Below are 22,987 nucleotides of genomic sequence, written 5' to 3'. Positions count from 1 at the left end.
GTAGTGTACAATGAGAAGTTAAAACCGCCGTTTCTTGCTGTTACAAAACCTTGTGTAACTCAAAAACTATCTAATAAAGAAAACTAACTAATGACAGTGAGAAAATAGTTTTTTGTTTTGATGTGTAAATTGTGTGGATGGAGCGGAAATTGAGTGAGTTAGGAGCATTTGTTGGGACATGAAGAACAGATTGAGAGATTGAAGCGAAATTGTGTGTGAAAAAATGCCCTGTTCCCAGGCAAAAGTTAAGGAGGGATTTGAAGAAAAGGGTAAAAAGGCAGAGTGAGTCTGGAGCTCTACAGACTCACCAGGCTAGGCTGGCTGAAGGTGTACTGAGAAGAATACAGAGCGTATGCAGATGGAAAGCATGGGACTCGAACCAACATCATCATGATCATGCTGACACTGTGCGCACAATTACCTCATTGACTCAACATGCACCACCAGCTAACGTCACTGACTCTGTCTCCATGGCAACATATAAACATATGTACATACATGTATATGTTATTTGCTATGTAAACAGCTTCCAAAAATAGCGGCATAGCTCTCTGCAGCTGCAACACTTTTACTGTTTGCAAATCATTTCATATTTGCTCATTTCATGAAGAAAGAATGTACACTTTAAATTTACCAAATTTGCCGCCATTCTCTCGGCCTGACAGATGGCTGACAGGCTCGCGGGCAGGTTTCAAATACCAAGGTCAAAGGTTCGAATCAGCTGGTGCACACGTGCTTATGTGCCTCTTCAGGTCTTCATACACAGCTGCAAGGCGCTGCATTGTGTAAACCTCTACCTTGCTCTGTACTTGAATCCTGCTCTCGTTTTTCGCCCCAGCCCACTGCAATCCAAACCCAAGCTAAACACTTTGCTTTTTTGCACACTCATACAATTCACTCAACTCCACTTTACAAGGCACTTTCTATTATACTCTTTCATTTTTCACCTCGCTACCTTCATCAAAAACCATTACCTCTCAGAAATTTGCTCAACTTTATTACTAAGAAATTAGGCCAAAAATCAAAAGACAAAACAGACAAACATCAAATCATAACAATGTTTCATGTAAATACTCTGCTGGTCTGTCTGCCAGGCGCTATGCAGCGGCCTGGCAGGCTGGAAACACAGTGGTGCTGGCTGGAATTCTGCTATATTTAAAGTGCACACCCGCGCCCCCTGCTGCTGCGCGCCCCCGCTGTCTGCAGGTGGGGACATGTCAGCTGTGCTTGTTTTAAAGTGCTTTAGAACTCAACATCATCATGATCATGCTGACACTGTGCGCACAATCACCTCATTGACTCAACGTGCACCGCCAGCTAACGTCACTGACTCTGTCTCCATGGCAACATATAAACATATGTACATACATGTATATGTTATTTGCTATGTAAACAGCTTCCAAAAATAGCGGCATAGCTCTCTGCAGCTGCAACACTTTTACTGTTTGCAAATCATTTCATATTTGCTCATTTCATGAAGAAAGAATGTACACTTTAAATTTACCAAATTTGCCTCCATTCTCTCGGCCTGACAGATGGCTGACAGGCTCGCGGGCAGGTTTCAAATACCAAGGTCAAAGGTTCGAATCAGCTGGTGCACACGTGCTTATGTGCCTCTTCAGGTCTTCATACACAGCTGCAAGGCGCTGCATTGTGTAAACCTCTACCTTGCTCTGTACTTGAATCCTGCTCTTGTTTTTCACCCCAGCCCACTGCAATCCAAACCCAAGCTAAACACTTTGCTTTTTTGCACACTCATGCAATTCACTCAACTCCACTTTACAAGGGACTTTCTATTATACTCTTTCATTTTTCACCTCGCTACCTTCTTATGTCTTAAAAAACCATTACCTCTCAGACTTTGCTCAACTTTATTACTAAGAAATTAGGCCAAAAATCAAAAGACAAAACAGACAAACATCAAATCATAACAATGTTTCATGTAAATACTCTGCTGGTCTGTCTGCCAGGTCACACCCGCGCCCCCTGCTGCTGCGCGCCCCCGCTGTCTGCAGGTGGGACATGTCAGCTGTGCTTGTTTTAAAAGTCCAGTTGGCAGTGACTGACAGTTAACTGGATGACTGGGTCAGTGATGTAAAGGAGTGGGCAGAAGGTGAGCAAGAACAGATTGGAAAACTAGATGAAATTGCACAAGGACTTTATGTTAAGTGCAACTATATATACCTGTGCTTGCAGGGAAGACCATTGAAATGCCCACCATTTATAGAGTGCCAGCGAGTGTCAGTAATGTTAATGTGCTTGTGTGGAGCAATGAGTGTATGATAGATGAAAGACACAACAGCACTTCATCCCATTGTGCAAAAGTGAAGCCAAAATATGCGGCTTGTGAGAGCTGCACGTTGCACTTTTGGAGCCGTGACTTCAGGCTTCCGTACACTTTTTAGGTAGGCAGACTGATCCAGTTTATCTGTTAATGGGTTTACCTCGACTGACTACTCGGTCATTTAAAGTTAATTCAAACATGTCATTATGAAAAAGACACACAGCTTATCATCTTATCTTCTACAACACCTAAAATCACTCTGTTAATTTGTTTGCTAGATTAGCCGCTAGCATACACGCTGTGTTAGAGGCTTGCTGCTAGCTAGTTAGCATGCTACACACCTGTTACTCTAATACTCTGTATTTTTTGAATAATTCAGCACTTCTTAGGTTTTGTTCTCCATTTTTAGACAGTAATGAGATCAGCTGCACACTCCACAGAAGTCCAGAGTTACTTTGAATATCAAAAATGTAATGCTGTCCTTTGGGATTTTAACATAAGACTGTGAGTGTAATGGATTTACAACTGTTTAAATGGAGCACTCTACAGCCTGGTAAGATGGAAACTTTCAAAACAACAGCAGAAAGTTTCTGTAGTGTAATTATTTCTTTTCATTTAATAATAGAGTCCACATTAATATTAACAACTACATCCACCCCGGGGAAACTGGTGAGGGAGAACATCAGGACTAAGCTGGGTTTCCTTGGTCCAGAGGTTTGGAGAAACTTCTTCCCTTTCTTTCATCACAGCTGTCTTGTGCCAGATGTTCTATTGACCCACTGAGAGAGGCTTAATTTTAGAAACACCAGGAAGACTGAAGCCCATCGCAGGAATCAAGAATGACCTCGAGATCTTCACCACCAGCTCCCTCACAAGGAAGTCTTCCGAACTCCACTGTAGGCACGGCCCAGAAGATGGATAAACCCAGCATTTTATGAACACACTGGAACCAATCTATCTTCATAACAGTGAGTTTTATCAACAGATCATATGCTCTTGTTACATAGTCTCATGATAACTATTATACACAAATCAGTGGTGTAATATAACTGTAGCAGCTATGTGGTGTAGCCTATACCAACATGTACTGTGTGCTCTGGACTTTGTAGGTGAAGGCAGCATAGGTCACTACAAAAAGCTTTCATGGTCAACATTTGTGCGACTATAAAGCAAAAAGGTTTTAAGGAATTTGTAGATAAAACTTTATGAATCTCTGGGGTGGGTTCAACCTAGCATGCATATTAATCTGCCTTACAATAAACACGCTGACATTATTTGGAACTTGAATTGAATGGATTAAGCCTAGTGCTAGACTCATAGTTGGACTGCCCATCGGGCATACCGGCCATTTGCCCGGTGGGCCGATGGTGATTTTTCGTTTTTATGGGCTGATAGATTTTTTTGTTTTGTTTTTTTCTATAACGGTACAAATAATGAAAGGTGGTGGATTGGCCAGATGCTGGCCGGTGTGTAAAAATAAGTCAGTTGTTTGGTGGTGGCTATGGTGGAGCTTCCACAAAAGCCAGCAGGTGGATGAGGGAAAGGGGAGGCAGGAGGAGGAGAGACCCGAGGCGGCCGCCGGTCCGAGTGTCAGGTGAACTGAACTTAAGGTAAGAAGTTATGACCTGCAGTCTGTCTGGGTCAGATATAAACCAAGTTTAGGTGTGGTCAATGATCAAGTGTCAGCTGATCGGCTTTTCTCTCTTGTTTGTTTATCGCCGACTTTGCGCCAGAAAGAGGAAACCAGTGGATGTCGCGATAAACAACAGCAGCACGTTTAAGCTTGATCAGCTGTTGTTAGAATTTATTTAATATTAATTTCTAGTATCAGCTGATGTTTGCTGGAGCCACAAGTGTAAAAGCAGCTGGTCATGATATCAGTTTGGATATGTGGTGAGAGGGAAACATGAAGATGAAACCAGGAGATGTCCTTACTGAATCATCAGAGCTGAACAGGTGATGGAGAAACAGGTTTACCTTTTAGGTGACATGAATGAGTTGAAAGGAAGTTATGAACTGTTTCTGAGAGACAAATAACACCAGCATCCTTTTCTAAGTAGCTGGCAGCTGGTAACTGTGCAGGGGCGGGTCTAGCAAAGTTTTTCCAGGGGGGCCAGGTAGGGCATTAACAGGGAAAGGGGGGCACAAAGAAATACTTTTCTTTCTTATTCTCATTTAAAATGTCTTTGAATAAATAATTATCTGAATCTTACAACCAAAGTTTTTATCTGATGTAAAATGCATAGAAATCATACATATACCAACCTGACAGTGTACATCACTGTCACAACAGCGTTTGTTTTCATTCAAAGCCTTTTTAGCTTTGCCTATAATACCTGGCGGGCCGGTCTCAAGTCAAAATGCCCGGGCCGAGTTTTTTGTCCCAGTCCAGCCCTGGCTAGACTTAAAGTTGTTTAAATGGAGGTCTTCACTGAATTATTCTTTTAATCTGGGACTAGAAATAATCCATATCTGGGAAACCCTTTGAAAACATCTTTAGTAAACATTATAAAAAACTTGCTGAACTGCATTTTTAGAATAATTTGAAACATGAATTGTTTATGTCCATGGTTACTTGCTAAATGCAAGGATGATAGTTGCCTCGGTCTCTCATAGTGTTCGATGTCTGTACTTTAACCCAGACAGATCTGTGTTAAACCACTGTGAGATATTGGTCATCTGTGTGCTTGTGCAAGTGTGTCTCAAACTGGGGAACCTGATCATAAATGCAAAAATGTTTCTCCATTGAGCTACAAGTGATCTAAGTGCTTCAACGTGTTGCTTCTTGGATATAAATGAGACAGACACCAGTCATTTGGAAATTTGGCAGTTAGGCTGAGTCTTTTATTTGCTGTGGGCAAATGATAAGCCAAGGGGCAAATAATATACGAAGAGAGAGGAAAGATTTTTTATTTCATGCCTCTTTGGCATTATGAGGAAACAGTAGCAGTGGCTTACATCAGTCTGTGACGCTGACATATCGCTGTAAATTCTGCAGCCCCTTGTGTCATGGCTGTAGCCAGCAGTGTAATGCAGATGCACACGATTCAACAGAAACGGGTGTAGTAAGCTGTGTGTGTGTGTTTTCTAAAGCTGCTTTGTTCTCCACCTACTGAACCTCACATTTCCACTCTTTAGAAGCTTTTAGCAGTTCTGAGTCAAACAAACACAGATAGTTTGGGATTTTTACCTGACCTGCGTCTTATTTGTCAAAAACCTAAATGACTTGGTAGACTTTGAATGATGCAGTGTGTCATCTGGAAGTACAGATTAGGTTTGGATGTGCACAAACATGAAATGCTGACAGGACCCGTCAGGATCACAGTGGTTTTGTGAAGAGAGATGAGAGAATCACAGTACCTCCGGCCGTGCTTGTTCTGGCTATTGTGATGTTAGGGTTAGGGATGTGTTCACTGTTTTCTAACGAAGTGTGTAAATCTTTAATAATATTTATTTGCTTGGGTATTTTAGGAGTGTTTTTCTAAACATGGAGAAAAAAGATGGAAGAAACCGATCTGAATTTCCCGTCTCTTGCTGCCGATGATCACTGTGACCTCAGAGGGCAACTGGTCTGCGAAGCTGGAACTGGAGTGAGGGAGAGAGGAGTCATCATCCAGCTTGAAAGAAAACATCCGGGTAAAGTGATGTGGATCAGTGGATAAACTCGTCTCTGCTTTCAAAGGAGACACTCTTAGAGAGAGCCATTAGAGGACTTTTAAATACAGGAACACTTTTAAAGGACAAAAATGAACATCCAACTTTGACTGTAAGACAAACAAAGCATTGCATGTGTGTTTTCAATGCAGATGAAGATGACAGCGAGCAGAAGACTGTAAAAATCCATCACCAGAATGTTTAGATGCTTTCTAATTATTAATGAATATTGTGTTTGTGTTTTGGGTTTTATTTTTTTGGCCTCATTTGTTACTAACAAAGGTCTCCAAGCTCAGTTTACATTCTGTATGTGTTTTCATCTTTAGCAGCCACACTCTGACTGCAATTAAAAAAACACAAACTTTTAAATATTGAAGGGGTTCAGGTAGAGCCAGCTTTTGAATTACTATGAACTCTTGCCATACTGTACTTGTACAACATGTTTTTGTATGAGACAGATTTGTAACAGAGGCCTTAGTCTCAGTAAGTTTGAAGTCCTTTCCTGATTTATTTGCAATCTCTTTCTCTTTCATTGATGATAATTCAGCGCTGCTTCCCTTTGTCCCCTCCCACATCACTTTGTTAAAATTTTCAGTGTCCAGTTCTTTGTTTTTACTTCTGTTTGAATCCATTGTGTGCTTGACCCTGCAGACTGTTTGATGGGCTCCTTGTCTTGTAACCGCTGCCTGTTTTTGACCAAAGATTTGGACTTTTGACTTTAATACAGCCTCTGCATGTCCTCCCTTTGTGTCCTCTGTGAATGTGCTCCACGTGTCACAGATGTTTTCATTTTAATAACACAGCTTTCCCACAGTGGGTTGCAGCATCATTTATTCACAGCACATTCGAGAAAGTTGATTCAGATGACTTCAGTGATATTAAAGTCAGATTTGTCCTGACAGTGTGTCACTGTGAATTATTATCTTTCACCAGGTCAATTTTTAAAGTTCAGTATTTCAAAGCAGGAGCTTTGAAGAATCATATTGGCATTAGGACTGTAACAATATGAGATTTTTACAAAGTCTCATTTTTCTAATTGTGTTCAAAAAGTGGAAGAAACATATGCAATCAATAATGCTGTTATAAGTTTGAGTGTTTTTTTGCATATGAATTATACTGAAATAGAGTTTGTGACCCTAACTGCACAGAAGCATACTAAGCCACTGACAATCTAACATACATTATTGGCCCACGCCGTCATAAATAGTGAGCCTGATCCTATGTTATGAGAGTATGATAATTATTTTTCTCATCAGTTTGGAAGAAACAATGTCACAATGTTCATCTTTTTTTTTTCTATTTTGCCTGTTTGTGTTTTCCGTTTCTTCAAAGCTACCTGTGTTCATAGCCTGTAATAACACTGACTGTCCAGGGCATTGTTATTTGTTGAGCTAGGGTTAGCAGTTCAGACATGTGTAATCCATATTACTCCTGCTGGAGATAACAAACACCAAGGAATTTGCATTATACTTTGATTTTCATGTAATATTCATATTCACTATCAGTCCTTTCATTTTATAACCACGTATCCACTCAGGGTCATGGTGGGACTGAGCTCTGTCCTGGGATCCTTGAGTGAAAGGTAGTGTACACCCTGGCCAGGTGTCCAGTATATCACAGTCGTATTCAACAACAGGAATGTGAACAAAAATCCAACTGATCGTCCAACTGATCCAGCAAACCTCCAGCAGGTAAACCTTGTTCATGATATAACAAGGTAACAAGGTCAAAAATGAAACAGGAAGCATCTAAATGCAAAGTGCATTTGAAACTTCACTTCAATAAATTCTATGAATGTGCAAAGACTCGTTCAGGAGTGTAAAAGGACAACTACAGACCCCCGAGTCGTCATCATTAAACCTCTGGTTGCTTCATTTTTCTATTTTAGATCAGATACTTTAAAGGTTTTAGTGAAGCTGTGGCAAAGTGTTTTGTGTGTGTCATAAACAGCTATAAAAGGCCTATTGTTAAAGAACAAAGTGGGGTTTGAATTTGAGTTACGGCAGTCTGTCGCCACTTTAAAATGGAACGCAGCCCTCCTACGGCAGACAGCTAACGACAGGAATGGGACGCACCGTCCACCCTAGTCCACAGCAACCACCTTAAAAACACATGTTTTCTTCATAACTAATACCCTCCAACAGAGTTCAAGAATAAAAATACAGAGTCACCAATGAGACTGATATGTCCCATTTATTTAAAGAGCTGAAGTTGAGTGATTTTTCCTCCAATCATATAAACCTCACCTAAGTCACAGAAAGAAGCAGAGGTTGCTTCCCTACTTTTAGTGCAAATACATTCTGACACATATTTTTTAATAACAAGAAGATGCAAACGATTCTTCAGCAGCTGTTATGAACTGAAGTGAACTGAGGCCCTCAGGCACAGCTCTATCTAACAGGGGAGATAAAGATGAACTGGGTAAATATGCTGTTTTCTTTTTTTTGATGTTTTTTTTCCTCAAAATTTCTCCTTACAGCTTTGCTTCGGTGTTCTTTTTTAACCTCATCATCTATCCAAACTCAGAGCTCTGACTTTAAAGTGCCAGAACAAGACATAATTTTAGCAATTCCCTGATACCAAAGAGCTTGTATGAAAAAGAATGAAGTCAGGAACATTAGGAAAACTGATAAAAATGCTCTGTAGCAGATGCTCAATGTAGAAAAGACAAATATCTAAATGGAGAAATGCATATGAATAACAAAAAAGCATCCACAAAAACAATGCATAAAATGAAAGAATCACAGTGAGAAAGCAGTGTGATAAAATCTGGGAGACTGTGTGTGCAGCTGCTGAATTATTCGCAGCAGGGGTACAATGGATCCAGCCTTATGTTTAGAACATGAGATAAGGAAGGCACAAGTGAATAAGGAGAGTGTGCTGGTGGCCTTTTTGATATAGAGAAAGCACATGATATGATGTGGAGGGAAGGTCTATTAATTAAAATGAGGGAAATGGGTATAAATGGTCAAATGTTCCGATGGATTAAGGATTTGTTGGCAGGAAGAGGAATAATAGTAAGGATTGGGAGGAGTTATTCGGAGAGTTTGCCAATAGAAAATGGAACCTCACAAGGGAGCATAGTTAGCCTGTTATTGTTTTCATTGCTAATAAATGATGTGTTTAAGAACATAGAGGGTGGGATGGGGTTTTCACTTTTTGCAGACAATGGGCCAATGTGGGCAAGAGGAAGAAGGTTATACTTTTTGGTAAACAAAGTACAGGGGATAGAAGAGTGGTCATATAAATGGGGGTTTAAATTCTCAGTTGATAAGACTAAAATAATGGTTTTTAAAAAGGAAAAGAGTTGGGGATGACATCAAGGTCAGATTATATGGACAAGAATTGGAAAGGTTAAAACAATTTAAATTTTGGGGGGTGTGGTTTGATGAAAGGGTGACATGGATTATACATATTCAGAAAATAATAGACAAATGCAAGAAAGTGTTAAATATAATGAGGTGCTTTGTGGGATTTGACTGTGGGAACAAGTCTTCATAAGTTAGATAGTCTCCAATATCAAGCGCTATGACTTTGCTCAGGTGCATTCAAAACAACATCTGCAGCAGCAGTACAGGTAGAAATGGGGGAAATGCCATTACAAATAAGAAGAGAGCAACTCACATTGAATTACTGGGCAAGTTTACAAGGACATGGTCAAGATCATCCAACACAAACTGTTTTCCAACCATGCTGGGAAAAAGAGAAAACGGAATTGAAGAGCTTTGCGTGGACAGTGGGACAGAAAGCAGTTTAACTTAATCTGGACAAGATCAACATAAGTCGCTGCCTACAATACCACCATGGATGCTCCCTGATGCAGTAGTAGATTTCACATCGTTAAACAAAAAGAACAAGGAGAGGGGGTTTATCTTAAATTCACATACAGTGCAGGAATATATTAATCAGTATTATAGTTATGTCAAAATCTACACAGATGCATCAAAGAATACAGCCAACCAAAGCGGGATAGCATTTATTGTTCCTGAATTTAATATCAAGGTAGGGAAAAGGATCAGTGATGATATATCAGTATACACAGGACCCTTGCTCTTTTGCCCTTGGCGAAGGCGGTCGCACTTTTCTCCTCTCCTCTCCTTTATCTTCCCTGCTTAGCCTCTTGTGTCCTTGTCTAGTCTTGTGTATTTTTGTATTACTTTTCCCTGGAACACTCTCTCACAGTCTGTTCTCTAAAACCTAAAAGAGGAATTATGGATTTGATCAACTGGTCCCTGAATGCAATTGACACCCTCTTCTCAACGAGAAGCCTGGGCTCGGGTGAGCCTGAGTGTCCTGGAGGTACTTTCCCTGCCGGATACACGATGGACGGGTGGCATAACTGGAGGGTCGTGTGCCTGGTGGGACTGTCGATCGAAGACGCTGATGATATCTACCTATTCGGAACCATGATAACAGGGTTCTTGCTGATCGGAGCTGGCTTGGCCCTGGCTTATCGAAGAATTAAGGAAGCGGAACCGGCTGTTCAAAACCCCACAAGGCTGCCCGCTGGGATTGAAACGATGGGACGAGTCGTGAGTTCTCAGAATGGGCTCACTGAGTGCAGCACGGATAAGATCTTGGAGAAGCTTGCGGCTGCCGTGAACACTCAGAATAAGACCTCTGAGCGCAAACTGGATTACATCTTGGAGAAGCTCACTGCGGTCGTGAGTTCTCAGAATCTGCTCTTTGAGCACAAGAATGACAACACCACGGAGCGTAAGGTTGATAACATCATGGAGAAGCTCACGGCTCTCCAACGGGAGATTGAGAGACCAGTGTCGGACTGTTAGAACAGCTTTGAAATTCACATGAGTTGTTCGCACTAAAGTAAAAACCACCATCACTTCATGCGGCTACCACTTCGGCGCCAGCTGTGGTCTCAAGGCTGGAGCTGAACAAAAACACCCTGATAACAGACTGTGCTAAGACTGTTTCTTCCTATTCTATGCTATTCTATACTTGCAGCAGCTCTTATTACAAGGCGTTGCCACAGCTTTTAGCTCTGTCTGTTTGAGTTGGTAGATTTGAAACTGGATGCCTTTCCTGACGCACGCCAAACTGATTTATGAGCTCCTGGAGTCAAACAAGGGACCTTTTACTTTTGAGGCAAATGTGTAAACCAGTAAACTGACGAATGCTGAAACTGTAATTAGCCTGATTACATTTGCTGTTGTTTGTATGTTCAGAGGTTTAATGTTCAGGTCTATGGCAGATCTGAGCCATCAACAGCAAAGAAGCAATTTTCAATTTGACTTCATGAAACTAGACAGAAGTGGAATTTATGTTTAGTGTCCCAGATTGTCTTATTATCATCAACAATATTTTAGTTCTTTAGCAGCAGCTACTGGAGTACATATCTTTAAATATATAAATGTTTCTGCGGCTGATCGGCGCCAATTTGAAATGGAATGAAGCCATCTGACAGCAGACAGCTGGAAAGACTATTGGAACGCACCGAGTTCAAACAAGTTCCACAAACTGCATCAACTATTTTAACAAGGCCACATAAATGATATCAAATTGAAATCATAACATTAACTTTGACATTTTCTCACATGCCATTTAATCCCTCTCATGTTCAATATAGACTTTGCATTGGGAGTTTTGGAGAAGACTTCTCCTTTCTTTTTCACAAAGTACATTTTCAGCACTACTTTTCACTTGTTCCATATCTTTTTTTTTTTTTGCCTGTCCCGTTTGGTTCTTTTGCCATCAGAATTATTGTCTAAAGGCGAAGAAAGATGCCCAACGGATTTACTTTACCAAATGGACCATCCCAGCCTTGCCGTAATGGTCTATTTGATTCACCTTTAATTGTTTATTTTATTTTTACTTGTTGTATGCGGGACAGACTTTACTGGGGGAAAGAAAGGGGAGAAAGAAAGAGGGAAAGAAAAACAGCTGGGAAGAAGGACGGGGAAAAAGGGCAAAAAAACAAAAACCAACAGAATAAGCAGACAAAAAAAATACATATTGACCACCTGGATCACCTGTTGAGAAAGAAAAAAGAAAACAAGCAGAAGAAAACAAGAGTAATAGAATAAACAACATCACAATGATATATGGGAATATGGCAGTAAATATTAAATGTTAAACATTGTTGTGCAGCACGTAAGATCGACAGCGCACAGTGTGCTTTGAGGTAGGAGCCAAAAAGGGTGTAGTTTGTGTGTGTGATCACCCGTGTGTACACCTGTGGACATGGACGCGCTTGATTTTTTTAAAAGGTTCCTTCATGTAATGATCTGCTAGAGGGTGTGGGGGGCCACAGCCCCGTCCTCCAGGGCATGAAGCAGGTATGGAGGAGATCAAAACTCCAGACATCCAGAGGCCCCCAGAACACAAGAGACCAAGGAAGACCAACAGAGGGGCAGCCGCGCCACTGTCCCAGAAAGAGCTGAGGAGAGTCCCAGATGAGGGGTCACTCAGCAGCCGCGGAGCAGAGGCCAGGGGGGGTTGCAGTGACGTGCCCGTGAGCTCCGCCGGCAGCCGGCTGCGCCCAAGTGACCGAGCCCCGGGCCGAGAGGCCGAGGGCACCCCACCTCCGAAGTGGCCCGAGCGAGCCCCAGGCTCCAGGCCCCGATAAGCAGCCACCAAGGAGTGAGCCGGTGTGTACCTGGACGCCCACCCCCGGACACAAAGAACCACCAACGCACCGATGTCTGGGGGCGTCCGCCACCGGCAGGGGAAGTGGTGGGGGGAGATAGGTCTCCAAACCTTGGAGGACCTGAGATGTCCCCAGAGAGGTGGCGTCTGATACCCAACCTGACATATAGACACAGACATACAGGCACACACAGATACAAACATCCACTCCCACCCTCATGCTCTCATAGGCAATTACTCCACACTCAACCAACGTGGAGACAGACATAAAGAGACGCTGTACACACAATCACACTCCCCAAGCGTACTCTAAGAACCGGGTCTAGGTACCCTTGCCCCTGGAGGGGGAAACTGCACCCAGACCCAGGTGGTGTTACCCTTTTCCCTGCGGTGGAGAGAAGCAGACCAAGATCCTATATGTATGTGTAATGAGAGTGTGAGTAATGTGAATGTCTAAGTCGTGGGATAAAATTGAGGCACAGGCAGCCAGAAGGGGACAGAGGGGGGGGATGCCTCCTCTGCACCCTGGTGACACACCCCTACCCCAAGGCCCTGCATGTGTGGGTGATTGTGGTGGAGCGGGAAGAGGGAGGCAGCTGGAGATGGGGAGGGAAGGAAGGGAGGGGCAAGTGACCCCTCCTTGGGGCCAGCTCCCCCGCTGACCCCAGTAGGCACCCCCATACTCCGCAACCCGCCAGGGAAAGGGGGCCCAGGCCCATCCGGACCGGGGCCCAGTGCAGCAGCGCCGCCCGGCCCCACAGAGCCCGGGACAGTCCACCCGACCCCACCACAGAGAAAACTGCACCCACCCCATCATCCACTCATCTTCCAGACTACACAAGACAATAGACGCCCAGGCTGAGATCTTCCTCCACCTCTCCTGTATCTCCCCTTCCTGCAGAGAGAATTCCTGAGGAGAGGAAGAGTTGGTGGCTCGATGCACCGGCGGCACCCTGCGCCAGGGCTGGGCCCCCATACACCCACCCGCCCACAACCCCGGCAACACACCAACCAGGACCCAAACCCCTGAGGCCCGGCCAGGGCCCCAGCCCAGAGACGGAGCGCCCCCAGAACCTCACGCCCGTCCCGGATCCACCCAGGGGCAGCCAGGCTACCAGGTCAGTAACCCACGTCCGTCAGCACAGACCCTCCCCTAGCCCCGCTGCACGCAGCCACGAGGAAACCGTCACCTAAGAGCCGACAGAGCCCCTAATTGGCCATGACCGCTACCCCGGGTTGAGCCCCCCAAGGAAGATGCTCCTGGGGAACCCCCCGACGCCCTAAGCCTGTCCCTACCCCCACACCAATCACAACAGTGAAGGTGGGACCAAACTATGACCCCCCACCCCCACTAGGTGATGGAGCTGATCAAAGGAGCCCAGAGCAATTGATCTGATGTGGTGGCAGAGGCTGTATCAAGACTAATGTAATCTAATAGATAATTTCTATATTGGTTAGAATTAAGATTATTTTTATTTTTCCAGTTCATGAGGACTGTTTTCTTGGCTATGCATAGGGCAGTGAAAACCATATGGGCTATATTCTTTTCCGTAGTGACATTATCTAAGCTGCCCAACAAACATACTAAAGGAGAAGTTGGAATGTTACATTTCAGACACTTCGATAAGTCTTCACATATCTCGCGCCAAAACTTCTGAACTGGTGGACAGAACCAAAGAGCGTGGATATAATTGTCCGGTGAATTGGTTTGGCAGTGTGAGCAGTTGTCGGTAGACGTAAAGCCCATTTTGAACATCCGATGACCTGTATAGTGCACTCTATGTAGTATTTTGTATTGAATTAATTGAAGACTGGGATTTCTAATTAGATTAAAGGTTTTTAAGCAAATCTGAGACCAGAAGTTTTGGTCTAAGTTAACTGATAAATCCGCTTCCCATTTTGCAATAGGAAGTGATATTGATTCATCTGTTTTACAAAGCATTCTGTATATTTTGGATAGTAATTTGGGGGTTTTAAGAGCAAGAAATTGAACTTGTTCCATATCAAGTCTACAGTCAGAACTATATAATGATTTACAGCACGGTGCCTGTAAAAACAAAAAAGTCTCAACATGTACCTTCTTGCCTTCTTGTGGTGTGTCAGTACTAGCATTGCATCACCAATTCATTTCAATTCATGACTTCACTGAAATGTCCACACTTCAGAGCATTCAGTAGGCAAGCCTGTTGTGAGCCAGCTGTGTCCCCTGGGCCACAGGTTTGACATGTCTGGCTGAAATATATAAGTTAAAGGAAGGTTTGTGTGTGTGTGTGTAGGTGCATGTGTGTCTGTGTGTTTTCAGCCATACCATACATAGACATACGACCTTTCAATGAACTTAAACTGTGTGAATGAGGTATGCAGAAAAGCAGAAGTAAGCGTCTCGCTAAACTATAAAAACAGGAACTTGAAATAGGTCATGTCTCTGTCTTTGTCAGCACAAACGCAGATAAAGGAAATGTTAGAAGGTTGAAAATAAATCCTCTGACTGTCTGGCTTTTTCTTCATAAAGATAGCCATATTAGGACACATAAAGGCAATGATTATATATCTATATATTTTAGCACAAATGACAATATAAAAAATATCAATTCCAACAATTACCAATATTGTAAAAAAATATTGTAAAGTAACTGAACGTGTCAAAGAAGTAAAAAGTACAATATTTCCCTGTGATGTTGAAAAAGAAAGTGTAATGTCTCCATACCTGTCTACTGTTCTGTATTACCATACAGCCTGTTTGCAAACAGTGTAACAGATGTGGTTTTTTAGCTCCAGGACTGACATTAAATAAAAATGTGCCAGCTGTCTTTGTACCTGCACTGATGTGATGGAGCCTTGGGAATGCACTGTCAATGACTGCTCTGTGACAGACATGGAAACATGCCCACCTATTTGTGTCCCAAGCAGGACACCTACTAGGTATGAAGTGGATACCAGTTTGAAGACAAACTGAGATATTACACATATTTATTACTGGCTTTCATCAGGAAATTCAGAGTGACTGTAAAACTCATCATGTGAAGCATGATCAAAGTTCATCTTTTCTGCTCCTGATAACACTTGCAGATAACGCTCTTCTTGATTTGTTTGACATTCTGTGGTTTTCTGAGGATGATGCTCTGTAGACCTCTCAAACCCTCCTCACTTAGGCCACATGACCAACCTTAAAAGTTGAACACCAAACCATTTAGTCTGCTTTACTGGCTTTAGAAATGGTCAGTGTTATGTATGCACAACTTAAATACATACTTTGAAATATCTCACTGGAAAACAGGCAGCACGGCTCTTTCAGGGTATCATCATAAGTTGAAAGAGATTTAAAAACATGAGAACTTACATGTAAGCTTTAAATGAGCAATCCTTCCCTTTAAATCTAAGCTCTCTTCTTCCTCTCCTGTCCTCTTTCTTATCTTTCTCCATCTGTCAGTGAAGTTAGCTCGTTCTTTTCTCTCCCTCTGAAATAAGCAGCTGGACCTATTAGAAGTAGAAAGTAAGAAGTAGTCAGGAAAAAAAACAACTCAAGTAAAGTACCAATACCTGAAAACTGTACTTAAGTACAGTAACGAAGTATTTGGACTTTGTTAGTGTACTTCGCATTCAAATCAACTAAATTAATGCCCTGCCAGGTGTTAATTCATAACCTTCTGTCTTAGCTCTAGGTTCTAGTTCTAGTTTGTGGGTCTGGATCTGGACTGCAGTCCGCCTGTTAGTGACCTCTGGCTTAAGGGATTCGAATCAGAGGATGTCAATGGAAAATTGTACTTAGTAGTCAGTATAAGCTTTTAATGATATAAGTTTACATGTGATAGAATACTGCATAATAAGCTTTTGATGACTTAGACTGTTGTTCACTATAAGACTTGTTCTGTTCTCTTTTATCAGTTCCCACAGCGATAGTAAGAGCTGAACAAGCAGTTTCACTCCCTACCAGGAAAAGGAGCCGCTTCCCACAAACAACACACACACACACACACACACATACACTCACATGCTCACATGCACATGCTCACGTATCAACATTCCACTGAACAAATGTATTCACTGTTGTATTACTCTTCTTGTATATAAATAAAGACCAGGGCAGTGGCAGAGTGCGAGTCTCTGAGCTCTCGCTCTCGTGCGAGTGCTCTGTGACTGCCCTTGCTTGCAAGTAACCAACTGCAGTGTGTGTGTGTGTTTCTACTATAAGACTCTCAGCTGAAGAAATGTTTTTAGAATAAATCTCTTGACAGAGGAGAAGAGTCTTTTTTGAAGATTTTACTGGGAGTCAGAGGCTGATTGCAGGATTTCATGTGTGTGGGAATCCTGGCAGCAGCACTTTACAAATTCACTGATGACAGTTGAGATGCTGAAGAGGTGAAATATGCAGATTTGTTGATAGATCTGATATGGTCCTCAAAGATTCCCAGTTTGTGGTCATGTACCAAAGCACACGATAGAAGGAGCTACAGAATTAAATTATTCATATCATGTTCATCTCCAAAAAGTTGATTCTGTTCATCTGGACGTAGCGTTTTGTTGGGGTTATGTTGTATTATTGTCATTTGTATAAGAAATATTTAACCATATATGCTTAGAGGTATATAATCAATTGTGTAGTGATAGGATGTGGGATCTTCAGTAGGCTGTAACAGGGCTTTGCGTGCATTCCAGGCTGTTCTGGTTTTCACACCCACATCCTGGGAGCATGGGAGAGGTCGTACCTTGTCTTATTGTTTTATGGTAGGATAAACGTATCTATGTCTGTTTTACTCCAAGTGCATTTTGTTTAGATGAACTGCTGGACTTCCAGGCCAGCAGGGTTAGGAAGTCATTTTATGACACACACACACACACACACACACACACACACACACACACACACACACACACAGGGTATTCTTTGTTCACATGTATACCTATGTAAGCTGTTATATGTTAATGACCTTATGCATATGTATGTAACCACAATAAAAGGAGTGCTATGGGGAACCTGGCTGAGAGTCTGACGGTGGTCAAGTGGGTGGAACGACACTTGGCTCCAGACAGGCCTCCTCATGCATGAGTAACACAAAGACGTTGCCTACTTGTGTCTTGTTCTTTGCTGTGTAGCAAATTGTCCTGAGCGTTCCAGCGAATAGGTTTATGCTACGAACCTATCATTAATTGGTCCTTCTTGAGCCGGATCCTTGGAATCGACATTCACCGGGGGGAAAAGAGACACGCCGAAAGACTGACGTCAGCCAGGACTTATAGAGGTCCTGCAACAAAGACCCGAGACGTGAGAATTCGTCATCGGGCCGGTGGATTAGTCGTCTGTTTTTCTCCTCGATGGATGACGATTGACGGGGTCTGACGGGGCTGACACTACACGCAATGAGCAACACCAAGTAAGTTGAAAGAGTGACTCTATATTTGCGAAAGATTGGGTTAGTGTCCCACAATTGGGTTAGGGTCCCGAAAGAGAGGTTTTGGTAAAATCGCCCTGGGTTTGTGTCCCGAGCGTCCCTTCATTGGGCTTTATCGCGCGACTGGGCTAGTGTCCCAGAACGGGGTTAGGGTCCCAGAACTGGGTTGGTGTACCGAGCGGTCCGGTGTGAGTCCGGAGTAGGCCTATTTTGTGTTGTTGTGTGAGTGTGTTTGTGTGAGTGGGTGCGGAGCAGAACACGCGGTCTGTGACGTCAGCTGTTGTTGTTATTATGGGTTCCCAAGCAACCAAGAGTGCGTCAGAGGGTGACGAGAAGTTTATGATGAAATTCGCTCCTGGAAGCACAAAGTATTTAGGACATTGGCGCAAGAAATATGGTTTTGAAGGTAAATTGGTTGTAGGACAATGTCAAATGTTAATAGACCAGTTGACAGTAAAGGCAGCTTGTGCAAAAGGGAAATTGAAACAGGAGAGAGAGTTACAGCTGGCGTCTGCAAAACTGTGGTTAGAGCAGGCGCAGAAAAGACAGGAGGCAGTGAATGCGAAGAGAGCAGCTTTGCAGGCATTAGCTGTGAAACCTGAAGATGAGACGGTGCAGTCTACTTCAGTGGTGCTGACGTTAAGAGACCAACAGCGTAGAGCAGTATTAGAGAGGGAGAGAGAGGCCAGAGAGGAGGAAGAAAAGCAGGAGCAGGAAAGGAGAGAGAGAGAGGAGGAGGAGAGAGTGCGACAGGAGTTTGGGGATGCCGCAGCACAATATTTAAGCCCTTATAACACTAGATCCAAAACTAAAAGGGATGAGGCGAATGCAGCTGGTATGCCTGTCTACCCTGCCCTAGATACCTTTCCCATGGTGGAGGTCGCGAATCCCCATTTTGGTGTTGCAGGTGACCCAAGCCGTGTTATTTGTGTTTACAGGCCATGGACTGAATCTGAATGTGCAGAAGCATGTAAAGGTTTAGGAGACCCGTTGACTAATGTTGATGAATTTATCGCCCGACACAAGCAACTCTGCTCCTCGTACCGCTTAAACGGCCAGGAAACAGAAGCCACTTTTAGGAAGTGTCTCACATATAACTGGGCTCGGGTGCGAGGCACCTACACAGGGAGGGATGGTAATACCATCCTACCCTATGGCCATGACAATTTAAAAGGCCAAGTTGATGGGGTCTATGAGCGTCTTAGAACTACCTTTAAAGCTTCTGTAGATTACAACAAAATTGCCCAATGTGTGCAGAAAGAAGGAGAGGATGTCCATGAGTTTAGGGCGAGATTAGAGGAAGTTTTTAAAGAGCATAGCGGCCTTGTAGAGAGTGCGGAGAAGGCCAGCCCATATCAGCAGCAGTTGAAGCATGCTCTGATGAATGGCTTCCATCCACGCATTTCTGCTTTCATCAGAAAACAAAATATTAATCAGAACACTGATGGGTCCGTTGAATGCATGAATTGGGCCCGCCATGCACAGGAAGTTATTAAAATTAAAAATAAAAAGAAGTCACAAAGCTCAGAGGCCGCTGCCTTTTTAGCAGATGAAATTTTCTTTCAGGGACAGGCTGGAAGAGAGCAAAATAGAGGCAGGAGTAGGAGAGGTAGAGGCCCATGGCGACCCCGGGATACCCGTAGAAGAGATGAGAGGTGTTATCAATGCGGGGAGAGGGGCCACTTCGCCAGAGAGTGCCCCGAGAACAAACCTGAGGAGTATAGACGACCGTATTTACAAAATCCATCCTATAATAAATGACTAGCACCTGTTGACACTGCTAACACACATACATGTACAAATGATCCCTTAGTTTCCCAGAATTTACAACAGCCTGTGTTTCAGACTCTAGATTTAACTGAAGTATTGTTAAATTTGTCAGGGAAAGAAGTAAAACCAGTTCGCACGTTGACTGTGCAAGGCAAAACTGTTCAATTTCTATGTGATTCAGGTGCAGATAAAACTGTTTTAAAAGATCGTGTGTCAGGAGTTGATCCTTCAAGTGGCACAATTTATGTGAAGTCTGCAAATGGTCAGTTAAATCAGCATAGAATCTCTAAACCTGTGTGGATTAGAGATCCTAACACAGGAGAGGCAGCTCAGGGTCCAGTTGTAATGTGCCCAACTTGTCCGGTGAACCTCTTGGGAAGAGATATGATGATGAAACTTGGAATTTCAATAATTCCAACATCCATTGGGATGATAGCTGCAGGAAAAGGAGAAACTGCTGAGACAATGGTTCATCAGGAAGGTGGGGATTTGCATTATTACTGGACACTTGACCTGTCGGCCTCCAGACCTGATCAAATAAACTGTAAACTGTTAGCCGCAGCTGAGGAAATGTTGACAACCAGCCACGACACACAGGCACCAGAAGACTTGCATGTCAAACTGAGATTTAAGATCACGCCTGGGCCTGATGAGGCCTACACAGATAAAGTGCTGAAATTAGGGCCACAGAGAATCGCCATAAAAGCAATATACACTGATGGTGAAACCATGGCTGGATGTAGTGTGATCCTTTCTGAAGCTGCACAACAACTCTTTACAGGGCAGACACCACATATTTCATTGGCAAAGAGTGGCATGGCTGAATGGACAGACTTAGCATTTTTGGTGAGACAGGGGGAGAGTGTTGGAATGTGGCAGCAAGCTGGAGGGGGTTGGGAGACAGACATGCAGCACAACATCTTTCGTAAAAAACTGGGATGGGTGACACATACTACACCACAAATACACTTAGAGGGGGGTGAGAATGACACAGCAGAATGATATGTTGTAGATGTCAGAGATCACCCGGAGCTTAAACAGGTCCCAGAGAAGCTCTGGTCTACTGGGAAGACTGATGTGGGGTTAATGACAACAGCGAGTCCAGTAGTAATAAAGCCCAAAACGTCTTTTAGGCCAAGAGTGAAACAATATCCCTTGAAGCCTGATGCAGTGGAAGGCATTAAACCAGTGATAGAGGATATGATCAAAGCAGGGATATTAGTTGAAGCTCCACAGGCAGTATGTAACACACCCATCTTCCCAGTTAGAAAGGCTGATTCACAGTCGTGGCGCATGATTCAAGACTTAAGAGCTGTAAATCAGGCAGTGGAGAGTATAGCTCCATGCGTCCCTGACCCCCACACTTTGTTAAATCAGCTCAAACCAGACAAGACACACTTCACTGTGGTAGATTTAAGTAATGCTTTCTTTTCCATACCAGTGCATGAGAATTCACAAGGTTGGTTTGGTTTCACGTATCTAGGCAAAAAATACACATACACCAGATTGCCGCAAGGTTTTTGTGACAGTCCTACAATTTTCACTCAGAATATTACAAATTGTCTGTCTGATTTTGTAGTTCCATCACATTCACAGATGTTGGTATATGTCGATGACATTTTAATCGCATCCAATTCAGAGCAGAACTGTAGGAACGTATCATTGGCATTGTTGACTCACTTAGCTGAAACAGGTAACAAGGCCTCACTTTCAAAGCTACAGTGGGTAAAGACAGAAGTGAAATTTTTAGGGCATCTCCTTAGTGCTGCAGGGAAGAGTATACATCCAGAGAGGAAAACAGCTATTTTGGCAGCACCTAGGCCAGAGACAAAGAAACACATGATGCAATTTCTAGGTTTGCTAAATTTCTGTCGATCGTGGATGCCCCATTATGCTGAAGTTGCGCAACCATTACTAGATATGATGTACAGTAAACCTTTAGCTATGTCAGAAAGTTTGAGTTGGACCCCTGAGGGGGAGCAAGCTCTGTGCATGCTGAAACAGATGCTGACAGGAGCATCAGTTCTAGGGCTTCCAGATTATAACAAGCCTTTTGTTCAAACTGTTGATTGTAAAGGGCATTTCATGACATCCATGTTAGCACAAAAATGTGGAGGTAGAATGAAGCCAGTAGCTTATTATTCTAAGAGGCTGGATTCAGTGGCTTGTGCCTTACCTCACTGTGTGCGATCTGTGTGTGCAGCTGCTGAAGCCGTAAAGTGTTCAGGTGAAATTGTTTTGTTTCACCCTTTGACCCTGCTAGTTCCACATGAGGTGGATGTTTTATTGCTGCAGACTAAAATGACATTCTTGTCACCGGCAAGACACTTATCTTTAATGTCATTGTTGCTCTCCCAGCCACACATCACTATTAAGCGGTGTACAACTTTAAATCCCTCTACACTATTACCCACAGAGGAAGAGGGTACACCACATGTGTGTCGTGAGGATGTGGAAAAACAGTGTAAACCTAGAGGTGATTTAACGGACGTTCCACTCACTGAGGGCAAGGTTTGGTTTGTTGATGGTTCAAGTTTTAAAACGGCAGAGGGAAAGACTAAAACAGGCTTTGCTGTTGTGGATGATGTGCAGGTCATCTGTGCTGGGCAGTTATCGCATTCCATGTCTGCCCAAGCGGCTGAGATAGTGGCTCTGACGGAAGCCTGCAAAGCAGCTGAGGGGCAGGTAGTGACTATATATACAGACAGTCAATATGCCTATGCCACACTTCATTTCTTTGCCGCTCAGTGGTCAAGACGAGGCATGACAACCTCAACAGGGAAACCTGTGGAGCATGCAACACTTTTACAGGACCTGTTGAAAGCAGTCTTACTGCCCAGTAAAGTTGCAGTTTGTAAATGTGCAGCACACACACGTGGCACTGACCCTGTTGCACGTGGCAATGCCTTTGCAGATAAAATTGCAAAGGAAGCGGCCCTTGGATCACACGGGGTTCATATTTTGACGTCTCAGGAGCAAACCATGCCCATTACGCATGATGTGTTAGCAGACATGCAGTCACACTCACCTCCAGCTGAGAAGCAGCTGTGGCTCACTAAAGGAGCAAGCCTGAGAGGTGATGTATATTATCTTTGTGATAAACCTATATTGCCTAAGAACTTATATAGGACTGCTGCAATTTTGAGCCATGGGCTCTGCCATGTCTCCACAGCCGGGATGGTGGCAGCAGTCGAACAGCAGTTCTTCACATTGGGATTCAATGCTTATTCAAAACATTTTTGTAAAGCATGTTTAATATGTTGTAAACATAATGCTCAGGGGA

General features: G+C 43.3%; 1 protein-coding gene across 1 annotated transcript in view; it reads left to right on the top strand.

The window, feature by feature from the left end:
- Positions 1–22,987, top strand: part of LOC134632991 (piggyBac transposable element-derived protein 4-like) — a 74,008-nt gene that overhangs the window by 37,257 nt on the left and 13,764 nt on the right. The gene's annotated exons all lie outside the window — the stretch shown is intronic.

This window comes from Pelmatolapia mariae, linkage group LG8 (assembly GCF_036321145.2).
Source record: "Pelmatolapia mariae isolate MD_Pm_ZW linkage group LG8, Pm_UMD_F_2, whole genome shotgun sequence".
Lineage (NCBI taxonomy): Eukaryota > Metazoa > Chordata > Actinopteri > Cichliformes > Cichlidae > Pelmatolapia > Pelmatolapia mariae.
Note: the sequence above shows the minus strand (reverse complement) of the source record. Positions and strands in the feature narration are given on the sequence as shown.